Source organism: Triticum dicoccoides, chromosome 5A (assembly GCF_002162155.2).
Source record: "Triticum dicoccoides isolate Atlit2015 ecotype Zavitan chromosome 5A, WEW_v2.0, whole genome shotgun sequence".
Taxonomy (NCBI): domain Eukaryota; kingdom Viridiplantae; phylum Streptophyta; class Magnoliopsida; order Poales; family Poaceae; genus Triticum; species Triticum dicoccoides.
Window position 1 is genome coordinate 197,407,523 of NC_041388.1, and position 19,821 is coordinate 197,427,343.

Below are 19,821 nucleotides of genomic sequence, written 5' to 3' on the forward strand. Positions count from 1 at the left end.
CGCGTTCGGGCGCTGGCGGCGGGGCGGAGGGGGCCGCGAGAGCCGGAGACAGGCCTGGCGGGCTTCGGCGGGGAAGTGGGCTCGGGCGCCACGTGGTGGCCTGCGAGTGGATGGTGTGCGGCGGCGGACGCGTCCGGCGCCGTTCGGACGTGTCCGGCGCGGAGAGGGACTAGGTTAGGGTTGGTTTCATCCGCGAATTTCGGAGGGGGGGCCTATTTATAGGTAGATGGAGCTAGGAGAGTCCAAATGAGGAGCGGTTTTCGGCCATGCGATCGTGATCGAACGACCGAGAGGATAGAAAGGGTTTGGATGGGTTTTGGGCCACTTTGGAGGGGTGTTGGGCTGCAACACACACGAGACCTTTACGGTTCCTCGGTTAACCGTTGGAGTATCAAACGAAGTCCAAATGGCATGAAACTTGACAGGCGGTCTACTGGTAGTATACCAAGGCCGCTTGGCAAGTCTCGGTCCAATCTGAGAATGTTTAACACCCGCACATGAAAAGAGGCAAAAGGGGGCACCGGAGGACGTAGGAGTGCCAGAAAGCAAAACGGACAACATGGAAAATGCTCGGATGCATGAGACGAACACATATGCAAATGCGATGCACATGATGATATGATATGAGATGCATGACATGGACAAAATGCAAAAACAAAGACAAAATCCAACCACGAGGGAATATCATAATTTAGTGCCGAAAATGGCAAGAGTTGGAATACAAATATGGCAAGTTACATACGGGGCGTTACAACACTCCACCACTACGAAAGGATCTCGTCCCGAGATCTAGGACTGGAAAAACTCCGAATATTCGGAACGGAGGTGGTCCTCGCGTTCCCAGGTGGCTTCACGACCGGAATGATGTGACCACTTCACTTTCAAGAATTTGATAGACTTGTTGCGAGTCTTGCGCTCAGTTTCTTCAAGAATTGCAATGGGATGCTCATGATAAGACATGTCTTTTGGAGATCAATCTCTTCGAAGTTGATGGTGTGGTTAGGAGTCTTGAAACACTTGCGAAGCTGAGACACGTGAAACACGTCATGCATGTTTGCAAAGTTGGACGGAAGCTCAAGTTGATAGGCGAGACCACCTCTTTTGCCAATGATCTTGAAAGGACCCACGTATCTAGGGGCAAGCTTCCCTTTGCTACCGAAGCGATGAGTACCTTTCATTGGAGAGACACGGAGGTACACATGGTCTCCGATCTCGAAAACCAAGTCACGATGCTTGCTATCATAGTAACTCTTCTGGCGCGATTGCGTGGCTTTGAGATTTTCATGAATGACTTTGCACATTTCTTCAGCCTCTGTGATCAATTCATTGCCAAGAAGTTGGCGTTCACCAGTCTCTGACCAGTTAAGAGGAGTACGGCACTTTCTGTGTGACGCCCCGAGATCGACGCGCCAGATGTCTTCCAGTTATTCGATGTTGTTGCCATGTCTTTTGCTTGCGTGTTGCATCTTGCCATGTCATCATGTGCATTGCATCATCATGTTTTCAAAACTTGCATCCGTCCGGGTTCCCCCAGTTCCGTCTGTTGTCCGTTCTGAACCCAGACACACTTGCACGCGCCCGCGGCACGTCCGAAATATTATTTTATAAGTGGCCGGAAAATGTTTTCGGATTGGGTTGAAAGTTGGCGTGTGGTCTTATTATAGTGTAGATAGACCGCGTGTCAAGTTTCATCGCATTCGGAGTTGGTTTGATAGCCCAACCGTTAAACTATAGCGACATTATAGCCGGGCACACGTCGGACGTTTTCGGTCTCCGGAAACAGTCGCCGGGCCTCTCTCTCTTGTATTCTCTCAGCCTGAGGCCTTCTGCACAGTGCACTACCTACCGTCAGGCCCAACCTAGGCTCTCTCGTCAGTTCGCGGACCTCCTCGCACGCGCGTCCGAAATCTGTCCCGGACCCGATCCGGGCAGTCGTCACCGTTGGATCTGGATCAACCCCCAACATCTACAAAACGTCTCCGTTTTGTTAATTGGACTTCCTAACATATTTTTTCCGTCCGTACGATTATGATCGGAGGGACGAGATAGCCCCTAGCTAACCTACCCGCTATATATACTAGTCTAAACCGAGACCAAATCCCTAATTTCTAGGGATCCTACCTAGCGCCGTCGCCACTCCCTTTGTTTTCAGCGCCGAACCAACCAGCTTCGTCCTCCCAGATCCCCTCCTCCCTCGATTTGCGCCGCCGTCCAACCGTTTCCTTCCACCAGCGCCTGCCTCCTGCTCCCTCCTCCACTGTCCATTGCCCGAGAAAACTGGAGGCCTCCCATGCGCACCCCGTAGCTGCATGCCTCCTCGCCTGAAGTCCTCCTCGCCGTCGTTTCTTCATCACTGGCTCCAGGCTCCAGCCGCCTCTCGGGTGGCCCTGTACGACCACCACCAAGCTGCACCTCTCCTTCCCTTCTTCCCCTATGGTTTTCTCTCCTTCCCCTTTGATCTCTCTCACGATCTCCCTCTCTCTCTGTACTTCATTGCTGCAGGAACAGCAGCCTGCCTCGACTCCTCGTTTGCGGATCTCGTTCGCCCTCGCTCCATTCCCGCACGATCCGGCGTGGTCCGGCCGGAAAGGGATCTCGTCTGCAACCACGCCAAGTCTCGTGAGGTGTCGCCCGTATCCGTTGATGGCATCGACCTCCCCTGCTTCTGCATCGAGCAGGAGAGGACGCATGCACCTAGCCGCCCCGATCCACTGCCCGTTGACCCTCCGCGCTGACCCGATCGCCCTGCCTCCGCTTCGCTCTGCCTACGAGGCCCAACGCCGCGCCAAGCCCAGCTCCCTAGCGCGCCTCCAGCCTAGCGCCAAGGCCCAGCGCGTCTCCAGGCCACTTTGCCCTGCCTCCCCCTCACCGACTGGGCTTGGCCCATGGTGAGAGCAGATCCAGCCCGACATGTTTTTTTCCATAAAACATTTTTCCTTTTTTTCAGAGAACGCTGTTTTGCAGAAACCCCCCAAGCAACATGCATTTAATAACTCACAAACCGTGCATCATTTGTAAAAACCTTTATATATGAAAAATGCTTAGAATTTTGTGTAGATTAATAATATGCCACTTTCATGCATGTTAAAAATGTCTAAAATGTTGTTTGTTTAATTTTGCATAAATAGCATGCTAAAATGGTTTAATTCATAACTAAATAACCGTAGCTCCAAATCTAATAAACTTTATATGTAAATGGGGTGGCAAAATGTCTAGTTTAACATGGTGGCTTTACTTTGCATGTTTAACAACTCTAAAATTGTGTTTAGGGCAGAACAGTACCATAACCAAAATATGCACATGAGGATTTTTCCGGACTTGTTGCTTGTTGTTCCGGCCTCATTTAAACTTGCCTAGATAGGTAGTTTTCATTTGCTTCACCCTCTTGCCATGTTTAACAACTTTTAATATTGTTGGGTACATAAACAAGATCGAACTAAATAAGTCACGTGGTGTTTCGTCAATATGCAACGGAGTTGCATATTGAGCTCCACTTAATTTGTAGGGTTGTTTGTGCACTTTGCCATGCCATGCCTCATTAAATTGGACATGCATCATACATGTTTGCGCATCATGCCATGCTTATGTGATGTTTTTTCACTATGTTGTTTGCTTCTTTCCGGTGTGCTTCTTCGGGTTGGTTCCGATAACGTCGTGTGGTGAGGATTCGTTGGCTATGTCCATTTGTCTTCTTCATGGACTCGTTCTTCTTCCTTGCGGAATCTCAGGCAAGATGACCATACCCTCGAAATCACTTCTATCTTTGCTTGCTAGTTGCTCGCTCTTTTGCTATGCCTATGCCGCGATACCTACCACATGCTTTATGTAACATCCCAAAATTCTAAATTTTGGAATGTTATAAACAAATAGATAGATTTGATTGATTGGTTGATTGATTGTCTGAAAGTGAGTGAAGTTCGAAACTTTTTGAAAGTTAAATGAGAGGGAATAAAAGGACTTTCCCAAACTTTCACCTTTTTATTTTGATCCCCGAGAATTGAAATTCTTTTCATCACAAAACCCTAGAGAGAAGATGACACGACTTCTTCCATTTATTTAAATGACATGGGGTGTTGAAAATATTTGAATTTCATTTGGAAAATATTTCCAATTCTGAAACTTTACGCAACTCAATGACCCACGGAGAGAGTTGGGGATTTCGTTATTTTCATATTTGAGTTTTCTCAAATGTTGAGAATAGGGTCATTTGATTTTATTTATTTTATCATCAATTGTTTCTATTACAAAAATATGAGAGAGGGAATAAAATGACTTCCCCAAAATAAAGAAATATTAAGGATTTAATTAAAAAATCAAATAAGATTTTATTTCGGAGTTTTTCGGTGTTTTATTTGAATTTAGGAAAATGTGCGTTTTCCAAAATTGCTTTTAGGGCCCAAATAAATGTTCACCTTGTGCGGCTTGATTTTAGAAGCCCGTGAAAATTTATTTCGGAATTTTTGGAGTCCGTTTAGTATTTCTTTTTATTTTTCTTCCGAGCAGAAAAAAACGAATCGACTTCGGGCCGTACCCGAGCGGGACACCGCCCGGGGGCAGCCTTTAAATAGCGCCGTCCCGAGCCGCCCGAGCCCATCAGCCCTGCCTCGATCCGCACGCGCCGCCAGAGCCGCCGCCGCCGCCGACGACGACGATCTCGCCGCCCGAGGTTTGTCGCGCCTCGTTTTCCATGCCGAAAAAAAATCGGTGTTCGTCGTTTTTCTTTTTCTCGGAATAAATCCGAGAATTTTCTGATCGCGATTCCTGATCCGATTTTCGTTTTAGTTTAACTTTCCGCTCGTTTATCGGAATCAGGCGATTCAATCGCCTAGGGATTCGTCTCGAAACCCTTTATCCGTTTAACCAACTTAAACAAGATTTTGCTACTGTAAAATTTGCCCTAGATCCAGATTACTAGAACGAAGTTGTTTTCTTTCGCAGTTTGACTTTCGTTGCTTTGTTCGATTTGATTCTTTTTGCCAACCGGAGTTCTTAAGTTGAACCTTCTGGTTAGATCTCTTATTTGAGTTTTACCTGTGCATTAGATGAGTACTTATTGTATGCTTGCTTGTTTGTCTGCGATAGAATACCCGGAGTGCGTCACCTGTTACTTCGAATCGTTAGGTTTCGCGGATCATCAGCAAGGCAAGTTCACACTTTGATCATATCCCCTTCATACCCAGTTTTTGTTGCATTAGATCAAACCTCAAACATTGCATGATTAGGATCTAATTAAATTGTGAGATTGGGAAGTAGTTGATGAGGTAGGAACCTATTGCCCTGTTACTATCAAACCCTTGGGAGTTACTTCTACGTGTTGCTTATATTGCTATGCTATGCTCGTAGACGTGGTTTGGGTATGAGTGAAATCCATGACAGATGTGAGATTGTTATTTAATTGTTCAACTTAAGGTGGCAACTTGAATACACATCTGGGTGGATTGCTAGGGGCACCCTGGGGATATACCAGTGGACTTGCCCGGACACCTAGGGATATACCAGTGTTGTCCTAGGAGATCCCGGGGATATACCGTGTGATCATCCTACGGTCCGCCACCCAGGCTCAAAGGGATCATAAGATTATTCATGCTAGAAACTTTCGTGTGCAGCCACAAGCTATTATGGGCTCTAGCATAGTTGACTAAGTCGTGCGAACTTTAAAGTGGTAGACTAGCAGATGTAGGGGATGTAGGTGGTACGGTCTACCCATCGTAAGGTGCTAGCGCTTCTGAAAGACTATGTCTCGGTCATCCGTCTTCTCAAACACCATGTAGTGCGAGAAACCAAATGGAGGCGATTGAGTCTTGTGGGGAAAAGTGCGCAAACCTCTGCAGAGTGTATAAACTAATCATGGTTAGCCGTGTCCCCGGTTATGGACATCTTGAGTATCTAGTTCTTGGATTATCCTATTGATCTCATCACGTTACTTTAAATGAATATTGTTGGGTTTAATGATATTACTTAATTGGGATTGAGAATGCTGTCAACCATTCTCAATGTTTAACAACCACCATGATAGTTAAATAAATTTATTCCTTTGCAGTAGGGAAAAATTGGCTTTTCGCAAAAACCTTATAACCGTAGAGCTTTTCCACCAGCCAAATATGCATGTAGTGATAGCCATTATTCATCATTGCTCTACAGTGTGAATTTGCCAGTACATTCAATGTACTGACCCTCTGTGGCTGCAACGTCTCATGTTGCAGGATTTCTTACGACGAGTAAGTGATACCTTAGGGTTATGATTTCCACACTCAACTTTGCCGTTGGTGTTGATGGGAATCCACAACCTTGTTACTTCCGCTATTTTGGATTGAGGTAATAGTATTTACGTTACTTTACACATGTGATTTACCTCTGTTATAAATCCTCGAGTACTGTGTGTGTCAGCATACGGATCCAGGGATGACACTTAAGCACAGAGACTTGATCCATTCGGGTCGGGTCGCTACAAGATGGTATCAGAGCACATGTTGACTGTAGGACGTGACCCTAGAAACTGGCAAGCCCATAGCAAAGATTTGTTTCTACAACTTTCCCTTTCAAAAAGATATTTTACCTCTCTTCTCTTCTGAGCTTAATCAAATATTCCCTTTTAGTTAGACCATACCCCTTTCCCCTTTTGACCAGACGAGGATTTGACTGATGAGACCACTCTAAGAAGTTCAAGATATTGGACAACTAAGACCGCTTCGGAATGAAGAGTATTTTCCGTGCATCTGAATAATGGAAACTGCAACGGTTGAAGACTCCGAAGACAAGTAGAATTTGAAGGCTCTAAAGAATCCCTAGATTTGTATGACCTAGGAAGGCTACCCTTATGAAACTTGACAGATTATGGAAGTTGTCAATGCCCGAGATTAGGGTGTATCGGAGAAAGACCGGAGCATGGAGAGTTAAAAACTTAAAGTTCTGTCAAGGAAAACCCTAAGGCAGGAGATATCAACTATGGAGAGATAGCTCATGGAAATGACAAGAGCAGAAACACAGTTATCCATGATGTTATCGCCCACTTATGCTATTGTCATCGTGTTGAGTTAAGCATGCATATGCATGGAAGGATTGTATAGTAAAAGGTTGATGGAGCATCTATCAGCAAGAGGTGAAGTTTTAACCTTAGCTAGTGTATCACCAGGATCTGGAGTGTTACATCAAGAAGTTTAAGGTGGAGCTCCATGAAGCCGTATTAGACAAGGAAGCATTTCGTGAAGAACTCAGGAACCAAAGGCTGAAAGTAGCCAAGCTGGAGGAGCTACAACCTTGAGATACCGCAGATTCGTTAAGAACTGAAGGACAACAGGATCATGGTTCAGGTCGAGTTTGATGAAACCCAGAAGTTTGGAATGCAATTCCAGAATATTAAAGGACGTCACGAGAGACTTCGCATCAACAGAGTTGATCTGGCAAAAGAACTTGAGAAAGACAAGCATGATCGGAAGAAGCCATTGGAGGCATGAACAAGGCTTGAAGAGTTTGAAGAGTTGATGGTTTATTGACCTTTAGAAGACCAAACCCCTGTTATATACCTACGTTAGATGCGATGATTGTGAGCTGTCACTTGTTTGATGTTTTTCGACAGCCACAATAAAATCTATCTTTTCAAAACTTTTGTTTGTATTGTGTGTATCCCTCTGTATCTCTCTTATCTCACCCCAAACCCATGGACCCAATAGAGGATGAATGAAGATGAGCTTATATTTTCTGGACCGATAAGTCAATTGGAGATGGATCGATGGATTCAGAAAATGGAGGATCATATGAAGAATAACCCTATAGTTGGACATGATATGACCCAGCATGCTCTTCAGTGCTTTGAAAGAGGTGCTGCTACTTGGTGGAGAATGTACCAAACCATCAATGGATGGCAAGGAGTAACCACTTGGAAAGAATTTAAGTTGACTTTGCCAAAGTCTCGGTTTGTGTACCAGACGTTGAAGCCTTATGGAAAGGATATGAAGAAACCTGGTGCATGCAATATTCATGGAGAAGTAGGACACACCCATAAAGAATTTGATAGGGGAAGCAAGCTAGTCAAAGAAGAAGGAAGCATGGGTATAGGTAAGGCTAGACATATTGACACGGGCGTATACTGAAATAGGCATAAGGCAGCTAACGCTAAGGAGACAGCACCGCTTCTTTGTTCGTAACTAGGACATGTATTGATGCTAGAGGCAGACTCCTGGCACTTATCACTCCTTAGATGAACCAAGACAAGAGTGAGTCCGCTAAGGGACAAGTATGACTCAAAAAATGATGGCAGATTTTTATGGAATGAATGCCCAAATTGTGAAGGAAGTCACCCAATTGAAGAATGCCCAACTAGGCAGATTACTTGTTTCTTGTGTGAAGGGACTAGCCACTACCCTGCTCAGTGTCACATTTACCCCATGGTACAAAGAACCATCCAGAAGAAGAAAGAAGTAATGAAAGGAGCCCTCATGGAAATTTTAGAAGAAGCTGTGATGAAGGAAGATGTGGAGGACACACCTAAAGAGGACCCGAGTAGACCCTGCACTAAGTCTTGCTATTCATGTGGAGAAGGACACATCTCCCAGAATTGTTTGAACGGGGATCTAGTAGAATTCCCGACAAAGGAAGTAGAATATGACCCACAAGAAATAGAAGCCATGATTGGCATGGAAAGGTCCAGGAAGAGAAGCAGATTGGATTCCAGGAAGGATCTGAGTCATATCACCTATTACAGGTGCAAGGAGTCAGGGCACTACCTCAACAGTTGCCCAAAAAGGAAACCTCGATACTTGTTAGAAGTAATATGTTTTAGTTGTAATGGAGCAGGGCACTTTGCCAGAGAATGCCCCAAGGAGAAGGAAACTTGTGCTAGATAGTTGAGTTTGCAACAAAAGAAATGGAGTAGTAGAAGTGAGAACATTTTCTTTTATATTGAGGTGTTGAGCTGAGACATGTAATGTAAAAGAGAGAGATTGTAATCACTTGAGAATGAATAAAGTTAGCATCGTTGGTACTGATATGGATCTTATGAGTTGTTACTCTATGAAGAAGAATTTTGGCCATTCTAAGGATATGAGAAATATGGTCTATGGAAGATTTGTGCATTTTAAGGGTGGTAGTACCCTGTAAGAACCGTTGACCCCTGGAAAAGATAAGGATACTCCACTGAGTGGATTTCGGACAAAATGAATACGAGTTTTGTCTCGATATGTGTGATGCCCCAAGAGTGTGTGGGATGAAGTTGGAGACCGTCAGTTGTTTGGACCAAATTTGATCAAGGAGTCAGAAGAGAAATATTAAGTTGATTCGAGATAGACTGAAGGTAGCTCAGTCCAGGCAGAAGAGTTATGCAGACTTAAAAACGCAAGGAGGTAGTCTATGAAATTGGAGACAACACATGTCTTCGTGTTCCCCTCTGCGAGGAGTTAAACAAATTGGAGTGAAGGGAAAGTTAGCCCCGAGATTTATAGGACCATACCGAGTTTTGGAGCGTATGGGAGAAGTGGCCAACAAGTTGGAGTCACCCGAAGGACTGTCAGGAGTTCATGATGTGTTTCATGTTTCCCAGTTGAAGAAGTGCCATGCAGAGATGGCCAATATTCCCCTGTAAGGACGCTTGACCCTGGAAAGGATAATGATGTTCCATGAAGTGGAGTATGGACTCCATAAGTATAAGTTTATATCTCGGTATGTGGGATAACCCACGAGGATGAAGAGATGAATTACTATTGGATATAAAGGAGGTATGATGTTGGTACTATGGAATGATTATAACTCCATGATGAGTCTGAGTAATCATGTCCTAGTTTGGTGCCAATAGAAGGAAGGAAGATAGTACAATAGGATGGAATTAAGAATACTAGGAAGTTGGAAGTTGGAATAATGACCAGTTGCCCGATGATAAGTTCCAGGACTACAAGTGATAAGATGGGCCATAACCCACAGGCCCCAGGACCTGCCAAGAAGCAAGCACATTCTTGCTGAAGGAAAAACCCTGGAGGAAGATACGACGTTTATCGGCAGACAATTTTATAGGAGTAACGCAAAACCTGAGAGTTGTGAAGGAACGATAGATGCTTGTCTGGCTTGTAGAATCTATGGATATATCCGAACTTCGTTCGTCGACAAGAGAAATTTTGCAATGCTTGTGAGGATGACCAAGTGTTAGTATGCGAGATTCACTAAACTGTATACATGGTAATGATTTGGGTGCAGGATGGATTGATCACCATACCGACATACTCTTATTATTCGCCTTGCTATATGGGATGGTAAATCTGAGTGACTTACCTATAGTAGAGAGACGACGGTATTAAACCTTGGTTGAAGCCTTAGAATGGTATAGGTATTTTTTCCTTGTACAAGGCAGTTTTTGCCAACCGTAGGTTATACGGTGAGGATCAACCCAGACCCATTTCCTGCAGGAGAAACCATAAATGGTTGACCACCATGAGATATCGATAGTTGTTTAGTATTGGCGCCAGACCCGTCAGCTAAGAAGACCCAGTCACAGAAGAACCTTACCTAGATGAAACACACAAGAATTGAGGAAAAGGTTATGCCACTACCGAAAGAGCCCAGAGAAGGAATTTCTCGAGGATCTGAGAAGACCGACACTGTCAAGAATAAGGATGGAGTATATGAGTTTTGATGGAACAGTAACCATGCTTCTAAGGGTGGTAGCACTCCAGACCCCATGTGATGATCGATGGATTTTGAGGAGACCCCAAACCCTAACCTATTTCTTGCTAGCCTCTCCGAATCTCGAGGACGAGATTCATTTTAAGGGTGGTAGGTTTGTAACATCCCAAAATTCTAAATTTTGGAATGTTATAAACAAATAGATAGATTTGATTGATTGGTTGATTGATTGTTTGAAAGTGAGTGAAGTTCGAAACTTTTTGAAAGTTAAATGAGAGGGAATAAAAGGACTTTCCCAAACTTTCACCTTTTTCTTTTGATCCCCAGAATTCAAAGTCTTTTCATCACAAAACCCTGGAGAGAAGATGACATGACTTCTTCCATTTATTTAAATGACATGGGGTGTTGAAAATATTTGAATTTCATTTGGAAAATATTTCCAATTCTGAAACTTTATGCAACTCAATGACCCACGGAGAGAGTTGGGGATTTCGTTATTTTCATATTTGAGTTTTCTCAAATGTTGAGAATAGGGTCATTTGATTTTATTTATTTTATCATCAATTATTTCTATTACAAAAATATGAGAGAGGGAATAAAATGACTTTCCCAAAATAAAGAAATATTGAGGATTTAAAAAAAATCAAATAAGATTTTATTTCGGAGTTTTTCGGTGTTTTATTTGAATTTAGGAAAAATGTGCATTTTTCAAAATTGCTTTTAGGGCCCAAATAAATGTTCACCTTGTGCGGCTTGATTTTAGAAGCCCGTGAAAATTTATTTCAGAATTTTTGGAGTCCGTTTAGTATTTCTTTTTATTTTTCTTCCGAGCGGAAAAAAAACGAACCGACTTCGGGCCGTACCCGAGCGGGACACCGCCCGGGGGCAGCCTTTAAATAGCGCCGCCCTGAGCCGCCCCAGCCCATCAGCCCCCGCCTCGATCCGGGCGTGCCGCCGGAGCCGCCGCCGCCGCCGACGATCCCGCCGCCCGAGGTTCGTCGCGCCTTGTTTTCCGTGCCGAAAAAAAATCGACGTTCGTCGTTTTTCTTTTTCTCGGATTAAATCCACGATTTTTCTGATCGCGAGTCCTGATCCGATTTTCGTTTTAGTTTAACTTTTCGCTCGTTTATCGGAATCAGGCGATTCAAGCACCTAGGGATTCGTCTCGAAACCCTTTATCCGTTTAACCAACTTAAACAAGATTTTGCTACTGTAAAATTTGTCCTAGATCCAGATTACTAGAACGAAGTTGTTTTCTTTCGCAGTTTGACTTTCGTTGCTTTGTTCGATTTGATTCTTTTTGCCAACCGGAGTTCTTAAGTTGAACCTTCTGGTTAGATCTCTTATTTGAGTTTTACCTATGCATTAGATGAGTACTTATTGTATGTTTGTTTGTTTGTCTGCGATAGAATACCCGGAGTGCGCCGCTTGTTACTTCAAATCGTTAGGTTTCGCGGATCATCAGCAAGGCAAGTTCACACTTTGATCATATCCCCTTCATACCCAGTTTTCATTGCATTAGATCAAACCTCAAACATTGCATGATTAGGATCTAATTAAATTGTGGGATTGGAAAGTAGTTGATGAGGTAGGAACCTATTGCCCTGTTACTATCAAACCCTTGGGAGTTACTTCTACGTGTTGCTTATATTGCTATGCTATGCTCGTAGACGTGGTTTGGGTATGAGTGAAATCCATGACAGATGTGAGATTGTTATTTAATGGTTCAACTTAAGGTGGCAACTTGAGTACACATCTGGGTGGATTGCTAGGGGCACCCTGGGGATATACCAGTGGACTTGCCCAGACACCTAGGGATATACCAGTGTTGTCCTAGGAGATCCCGGGGATATACCATGTGATCATCCTACGGTCCGCCACCCAGGCTCAAAGGGATCATAAGATTATTCATGCTAGAAACTTTCGTGTGCAACCACAAGCTATTATGGGCTCTAGCATAGTTGACTAAGTCGTGCGAACTTTAAAGTGGTAGACTAGCAGATGTAGGGGATGTAGGTGGTACGGTCTACCCATCGTAAGGTGCTAGCGCTTCTGAAAGACTATGTCTCGGTCATCCGTCTTCTCAAACACCATGTAGTGCGAGAAACCAAACGGAGGCGATTGAGTCTTGTGGGGAAAAGTGCGCAAACCTCTGCAGAGTGTATAAACTAATCATGGTTAGCCGTGTCCCCGGTTATGGACATCTTGAGTATCTAGTTCTTGGATTATCCTATTGATCTCATCACGTTACTTTAAATGAATATTGTTGGGTTTAATGATATTACTTAATTGGGATTGAGAATGCTGTCAACCATTCTCAATGTTTAACAACCACCATGATAGTTAAATAAATTTATTCCTTTGCAGCAGGGAAAAATTGGCTTTTCGCAAAAACCTTATAACCGTAGAGCTTTTCCACCAGCCAAATATGCATGTAGTGATAGCCATTATTCATCATTGCTCTACAGTGTGAATTTGCCAGTACATTCAATGTACTGACCCTCTGTGGCTGCAACGTCTCATGTTGCAGGATTTCTTACGACGAGTAAGTGATACGTTAGGGTTATGATTTCTACACTCAACTTTGCCGTTGGTGTTGATGGGAATCCACAACCTTGTTACTTCCGCTATTTTGGATTGAGGTAATAGTATTTACGTTACTTTACACATGTGATTTACCTCTGTTATAAATCCTCGAGTACTGTGTGTGTCAGCATACGGATCCAGGGATGACACTTAAGCGCAGAGACTTGATCCATTCGGGTCGGGTCGCTACACTTTATCATGCCTCCCATATTGCCATGCCAAGCCTCTAACCCACCTTTCCTAGCAAACCATTGTTTGGCTATGTTACCGCTTTGCTCAGCCCCTCTTATAGCGTTGCTAGTTACAGGTGAAGATTGGAGTTGTTCCTTGTTGGAACATGTTTATTTGTTGGGATATCACAATATCTCTTATTTAATTAATGCATCTATATACTTGGTAAAGGGTGGAAGGCTCGGCCTTATGCTTGGTGTTTTGTTCCACTCTTGCCGCCCTAGTTTCCGTTATACCGGTGTTATGTTCCTTGATTTTGCGTTCTTTACGCGGTTGGGTTATAATGGGAACCCCTTGACAGTTTGCTTTGAATAAAACTCCTCCAGCAAGGCCCAACCTTGGTTTTACCATTTGACTCACCACCACCTACTTTTCCCTTGGGAGTCGCGCTCCCGAGGGTCATTTTTATTTTAACCCCCCGGGATAGTGCTCCTCTGAGTGTTGGTCCGAAACGGGCAGCCCGCGGGCCACCTTGGGGCAACTCGAGGGTTGGTTTTACTCGTAGCTTGACCTATCCGGTGTGCCCTGAGAACGTGATACGTGCGACTCCTATCGGGATTTGTCGGCACATCGGGCGGCTTTGCTGGTCTTGTTTTACCATTGTCGAAATGTCTTGTAACCGGGATTCCGAGACTGGTCGGGTCTTCTCGAGAGAAGGAATATCCTTTGTTGACTGTGAGAGCTTGTGATGGGCTAAGTTGGGACACCCCTGCAGGGTTTTGAACTTTCGAAAGCCGTGCCCACGGTTATGGGCAGATGGGAATTTGTTAATGTCCGGTTGTAGAGAACTTGAAACTTAACTTATTTAAAATGCATCAACCGCGTGTGTAGCCATGATGGTCTCTTTCCGGCGGAGTCCGGGAAGTGAACACGGTGTTGGAGTTATGCTTGAACATAAGTAGTTTTAGGATCACTTCTTGATCACTTCTAGTTCACGACCGTGCTTTGCTCCTCTTCTCGCTCTCATTTGCGTAAGTTAGCCACCATATATGCTAATGCTTGCTGTAGCTCCACCTCACATACCTTTTACCTACCCATAAGCTTAAATAGTCTTGATCGCGAAGGTGTGAGATTGCTGAGTCCCCGTGACTGACAGATACTTCCAAAACCAGCTTGCAGGTGCCGATGATACCGTGCAGGTGACGCAACCGAGCTCAAGGAGGAGCCCGATAAAGATCGTGTTCGTTATGTTGTTCCGTTTCCAGATGATCAGTAGTGGAGCCCAGTTGGGATGATCAGGGATCTGTAGCATTAGGGGTAGTCTTCTTTTATTTTGGTTCCGTAGTCGGACCTTGATTGTATTCTGGATGTTGTAATGTTATATTCATGTATTGTGTGAAGTGGCGATTGTAAGCCAACTATGTATCTCTTTCCCTTATGTATTACATGGGTTGTGTGAAGATTACCTCACATGCGACATTGCTTACAATGCGGTTATGCCTCTAAGTCGTGCTTCGACACGTGGGAGATATAGCCGCATTGTGGGCGTTACATTCTGCCATAGAGAATCTCGGATGGGGCCTTGCCCGAACTCGCTTGGAAGCTGTTGTTGTAGGAGAACTCGGCATATGGAAGACAATCTTCCTACTTCATACCGAAAGAAATGACACAAGCCCTGCGCATATCTTCAAGAATTTGATTGACTCGCTCGACTTGGCCACTAGTCTGAGGATGAAAGGCTGTGCTGAAGCGAATGTTGGTGCCCATGGCCTTATGGAAGGAATGCCAGAACTTAGAGGTAAAGATGCTTCCACGATCTGAAGATATCAAGTGCGTAATGCCGTGCAAAGAGACAATCCTGGAGGTATATAGCTCTGCCAACTGAGCTACTGTGATAGATTCTTTGATAGGAAGAAAATGAGCCACTTTAGTGAGCTTATCGATGACAACGAAGATAGCATCATTGCCACGCTTGGACTTGGGAAATCCAGTCATGAAGTCCATCTCAATACGGTCAAACTTCCATTCCGGAATGGCAAGAGGTTGGAGGAGACCAGCTGGTCGTTGGTGTTCTGCTTTCACTCTTCTGCAGACATCACATTCATTCATGAACTGAGCAATCTCGCGCTTCATTCGAGTCCACCAATACGACCGCTTGAGGTCATGGTACATCTTTGTACTTACAGGATGATTAGAAAGGAGTGAATTGTGAGCCTCGTTCATAATGACTTTACGATTAGGAACAACAATTCAATCCTCAAAGAAAAGAGTATCTTTGTCATCAAGGCGATAGCACTTGTACTTGGGTTGGCTCTTGGCAATCCCAATCTTCACCTTCTTCGCCATAGCATCAAGAAGTTGAGCCTCACGAATCTGATCTTCCAAAGTAGGAGAGACTTGGAGGTTGGCAAGGAATCCTTGAGGAACAACTTGGAGATTAAGTTTGCGGAAAGCTTCACAAAGATCTGGTTGGAAGGGCTTGAGAATCAAACTGTTGCAGTAAGCCTTCCTGCTCAAAGCGTCAGCAATGACATTGGCCTTGCCTGGAGTATATTCAATACTCGGATTATACTCTTGAATCATTTCGACCCAACGAGTCTGCCTGAGGTTGAGGTTGGGCTGAGTGAAGATGTACTTGAGACTCTTATGATCAGTGAAGATGTCCACTTTTCTTCCCAACAAGAGATGTCTCCATGTTAAAAGAGCATGGACAACTGCCGCCAACTTGAGGTCATGAGTGGGGTAGTTCTTCTCATTGAGCTTCAACTGGCGAGAGGTATAGGCGACAACTTTCTTCTCTTGCATTAACACAACACCGAGACCTTGCAGGGAAGCATCACAGAAAACCTCGAATGGTTTGGATTCATCAGGAGGAGTCAGAACTGGAGCTGTGACTAACTTCTCTTTGAGGGTGTTGAAAGCGATGTCACATTCAGACGTCCATACATACTTCACATGCTTCTCGAGGAGGTTGGAAAAAGGCTTCGCAATCTTCGAGAAATTCTCAACGAACCTTCGACAATAGCTTGCAAGCCCAAGGAAGTTGCGGAATTGCTTCACATTCTGAGGCGGTTCCCAATTCACAATTGCAGACACCTTCTCAGGTTTAAGAGCTATGCCCTTGGCTGAGATGATATGCCCAAGGTAGAGAACCTCATCAAGCCAAAACTCGAACTTTGAAAACTTCGCATAGAACTGATGTTCTCTGAGTTTGTCCAGCACCAATCTCAAGTGCTTGGCATGATCCTCCTTATTCTTGGAAAAGACCAAAATGTCATCGAGATAGACCAAGACGAAGTCATTTGTGTAGGGGTTGAAGATGAAGTTCATCATGCGAGAGAACGTTGGATGAGTGTTGACAAGGTCGAAAGACATGACAGTGTATTCATAGGAACCATAGCTTGTCCTGAATGCTGTCTTGGGGATGTCTTGTTCACGAATGCGAATCTGATGACAGCCCATACGGAGGTCAAGCTTGGAGAATACTTGAGCACCTTTGAGTTGTTCGAATAGCTCATTGATGTTGGGAAGTGGGTACTTGTTCTTTATGGTCTTCTTGTTCAATGGGCGGTAGTCGACACAAAGTCGGTCCGTGCCATCCTTCTTCTTGACAAAAAGAACACCACAACCCCATGGAGAAGAACTTGGTCGGATGAGACCCATACGCTCTTGAATATCAAGTTGTTTCTTCAGCTCCTTCAACTCTTCTGGTCCATGCATGTAAGGACGTTTGCAAACAGGTTCCGTGCCAGGCTCAAGATCGATGACGAATTCAACTGGCCGGTGAGGAGGCATTCCTAGAAGCTCTTCTGGAAAGACGTCTTGATATTCACAAATGACTGGAATCTGAGAGATGGCATTCAACTCGCCCTTCTCGTTGAGAGAAAACAGTCGAATGATATCATCACGAGCGGCAAAGACGATCACATGCTCAGACGAGTGTGTCAATTGCATCTGCCTGGCAGCACAATCAAGTTGAGCTTTGTGCTTAGAAAGCCAGTGCATGCCGAGAATTAGATCAATATCCAAGTTACCAAGAACCATTGGAGAGGACAGAAACTTATACTCTCCAAACTGAACAGGACATCGAGAGCAACCAAACTAGAAGTCATAAGCTTTCCGGGAGAAACAACTTGCATGACTTTGGACAAAACCTCCGTGTCAACATTGTGCTTCGATGCAAAAGGGAACGACGGGAAATAATGTGATGCACCAGAGTCAAAAAGAACTTTTGTAGGAATATCGTTAACAGGAAGGTTACCCATGATCACTTCTGACGAGTCCTCTGCCTGAGCTGCGTTCATCATGTTAACCTTTGCAGACTTGGGATTATGCTTAACCACTGCATTGCTGGCAGATCTCATAGGAGGAGGAGGCGGAAGACGCCTCTGGTTGAAGCATTTGTTTGCGTAGTGACCCTTCTGCTGACACTTGTTGCATGTCACCTCTGAGAGCGGACGGTGATACGGAGCACTTGACCTTGGAGCATGAGACGAAGCTTTGTTCTGAAAGCCTGGGTTGGGTGGGTGGGAAGATCCATTGCCACCTTTGCTCTTCTGCTAATAAGGCTGATGGAATGGAGGAGGAGGAGGCAACCAATACTTTTGCTGCTTAGCTGCCACTTGAGTTGAAGAAGAAGAAGGAATTGCATCCCTGACTCTCTTCTTGGAAGCATCGCACTTGAGCTGAGCAGCCACTTGCTTTAATGCCATATTGTAGAACTCATCATAATTTTTCGGCTCAAAAAGCACAAGAGCTAGTTGCAGAACTTCTCTGAGGCCACCTCTGAACTGATAAATCATGCTCTTCTCGTCAGGGACGTCTTGCTTGGCGAAGCGAGCGAGCTTCTGGAACATGATGTTTTATTGGTAAATAGACAAGCTGCCTTGCTTCAGATTGTGGGACTCCTCACGCTTATTCTCAACAACACTCTAAGGAATGTGGTGAGCTTTGAAGTCTTGACGGAAATCATCCCAGGTAATCACACGACCTCCTCTGGAATCTTTGTATTGTTGATACCACTCAGCAGCTTGGTCTTTGAGTTGGAACGAAGCAAACTTGACAAAGTCCTCAGGCCTGATGTTGCTACACTCAAAATGTTTGCAGATATCCACGAGCCAATCGTCAACATCTGTGGCCTCGACACAGTTACTGAAGGTCTTTGGCTGGTTTGTGAGGAACTGCTTGAGGGTAGCAAACTGAGTTTGATTGTTGCCATGGCCTTGATTTCCTTGGTTGCGCTCTTGCAAGAGTTGCATAATCAACTGCGTGTTGGCGTTGGTTGCGGCCATCATAGCTTGCCATGCCTCCGGAGGTGGAGGTGGTGGCGGAGGTTCCAGATTCTGACGCGTTGCAAGAGCCATCCTGAAGAGGGTGACATCCGTTAGCATCTTGAAAGACATATATTCAAGATGAATCAAATGGATCGAAATTGCAACGTATATCCTTAACATTCGAACAAGAATGAATGAATGAATTCCAAATTAAATGACCACACTTCCATAAATTGAGAAGCCACTTAGATAGAGGTAGATGAATAAAACAACAAGGTACGGACATGAACAAATACTTGGTAAGGATTACCCAATCACAGACCAAATGTCTGCGGGAAGAAATACTAGAGTTACATGAATCCCCACCTATGAAACTCCCGAAACTTTCCGGTTATGCAATCAGGTGTTGGGGATACAGGGGAAGCATAATATCTCACCCAAAACTAGCAAATCCTACATCCAGCTGTATCCATCCTTCAACACATAACCAAGAAACCTTCGGAAATCATTTACCTCAACCTTCTAAAAGCATCCGTTATATGAGTTATGGCAATACTCCCAAACTCCCGCCCTAGTACTAGGTGGCGTCGAGGTTATCTCACCAACAACTGCATAAAGGAGATTCCTGATGTCAGCGAACTCAGGTATTCCAGAACTGCAACGATAAAATTGTGACGACAACACCTCGGAGCTCAACTCCCCGGGACACTGCCACAACCCCTAAATGTCAGGAGGCACCAAGAACAATGTTCTCGTCACAAAACCATCGGAACGATTCCAAGATACCCGCGTGATCCTCAAATTTTTTTAGTGAAATTTGAGAAGAGAAGAGTCAAAACTCTACGTCAGGATGCCTCACCAGAGCGACGAAGGGACTGAGGAGTAAAAAGAATCCTACTCTTCGATATATATAATCCTAAAAGACTCAAAACATTTTTCTAGACTCAACAACGCCAGCGATTCGATCAAGCAGGGGGCTCCTAAGTCAGGGAAGGCTCTGATTACCAACTTGTAACACCCACGATGCGTCTATATCTCCCACGTGTCGGAGCACGACTTAGAGGCATAACCGCATTGTAGGCACGTCGCAAGAGGGGTAATCTTTACACATCCCATGTACTGAATAAGAAAGGGGTACATAGTTGGCTTACAATCGCCACTTCACACAATACATAAATATAGC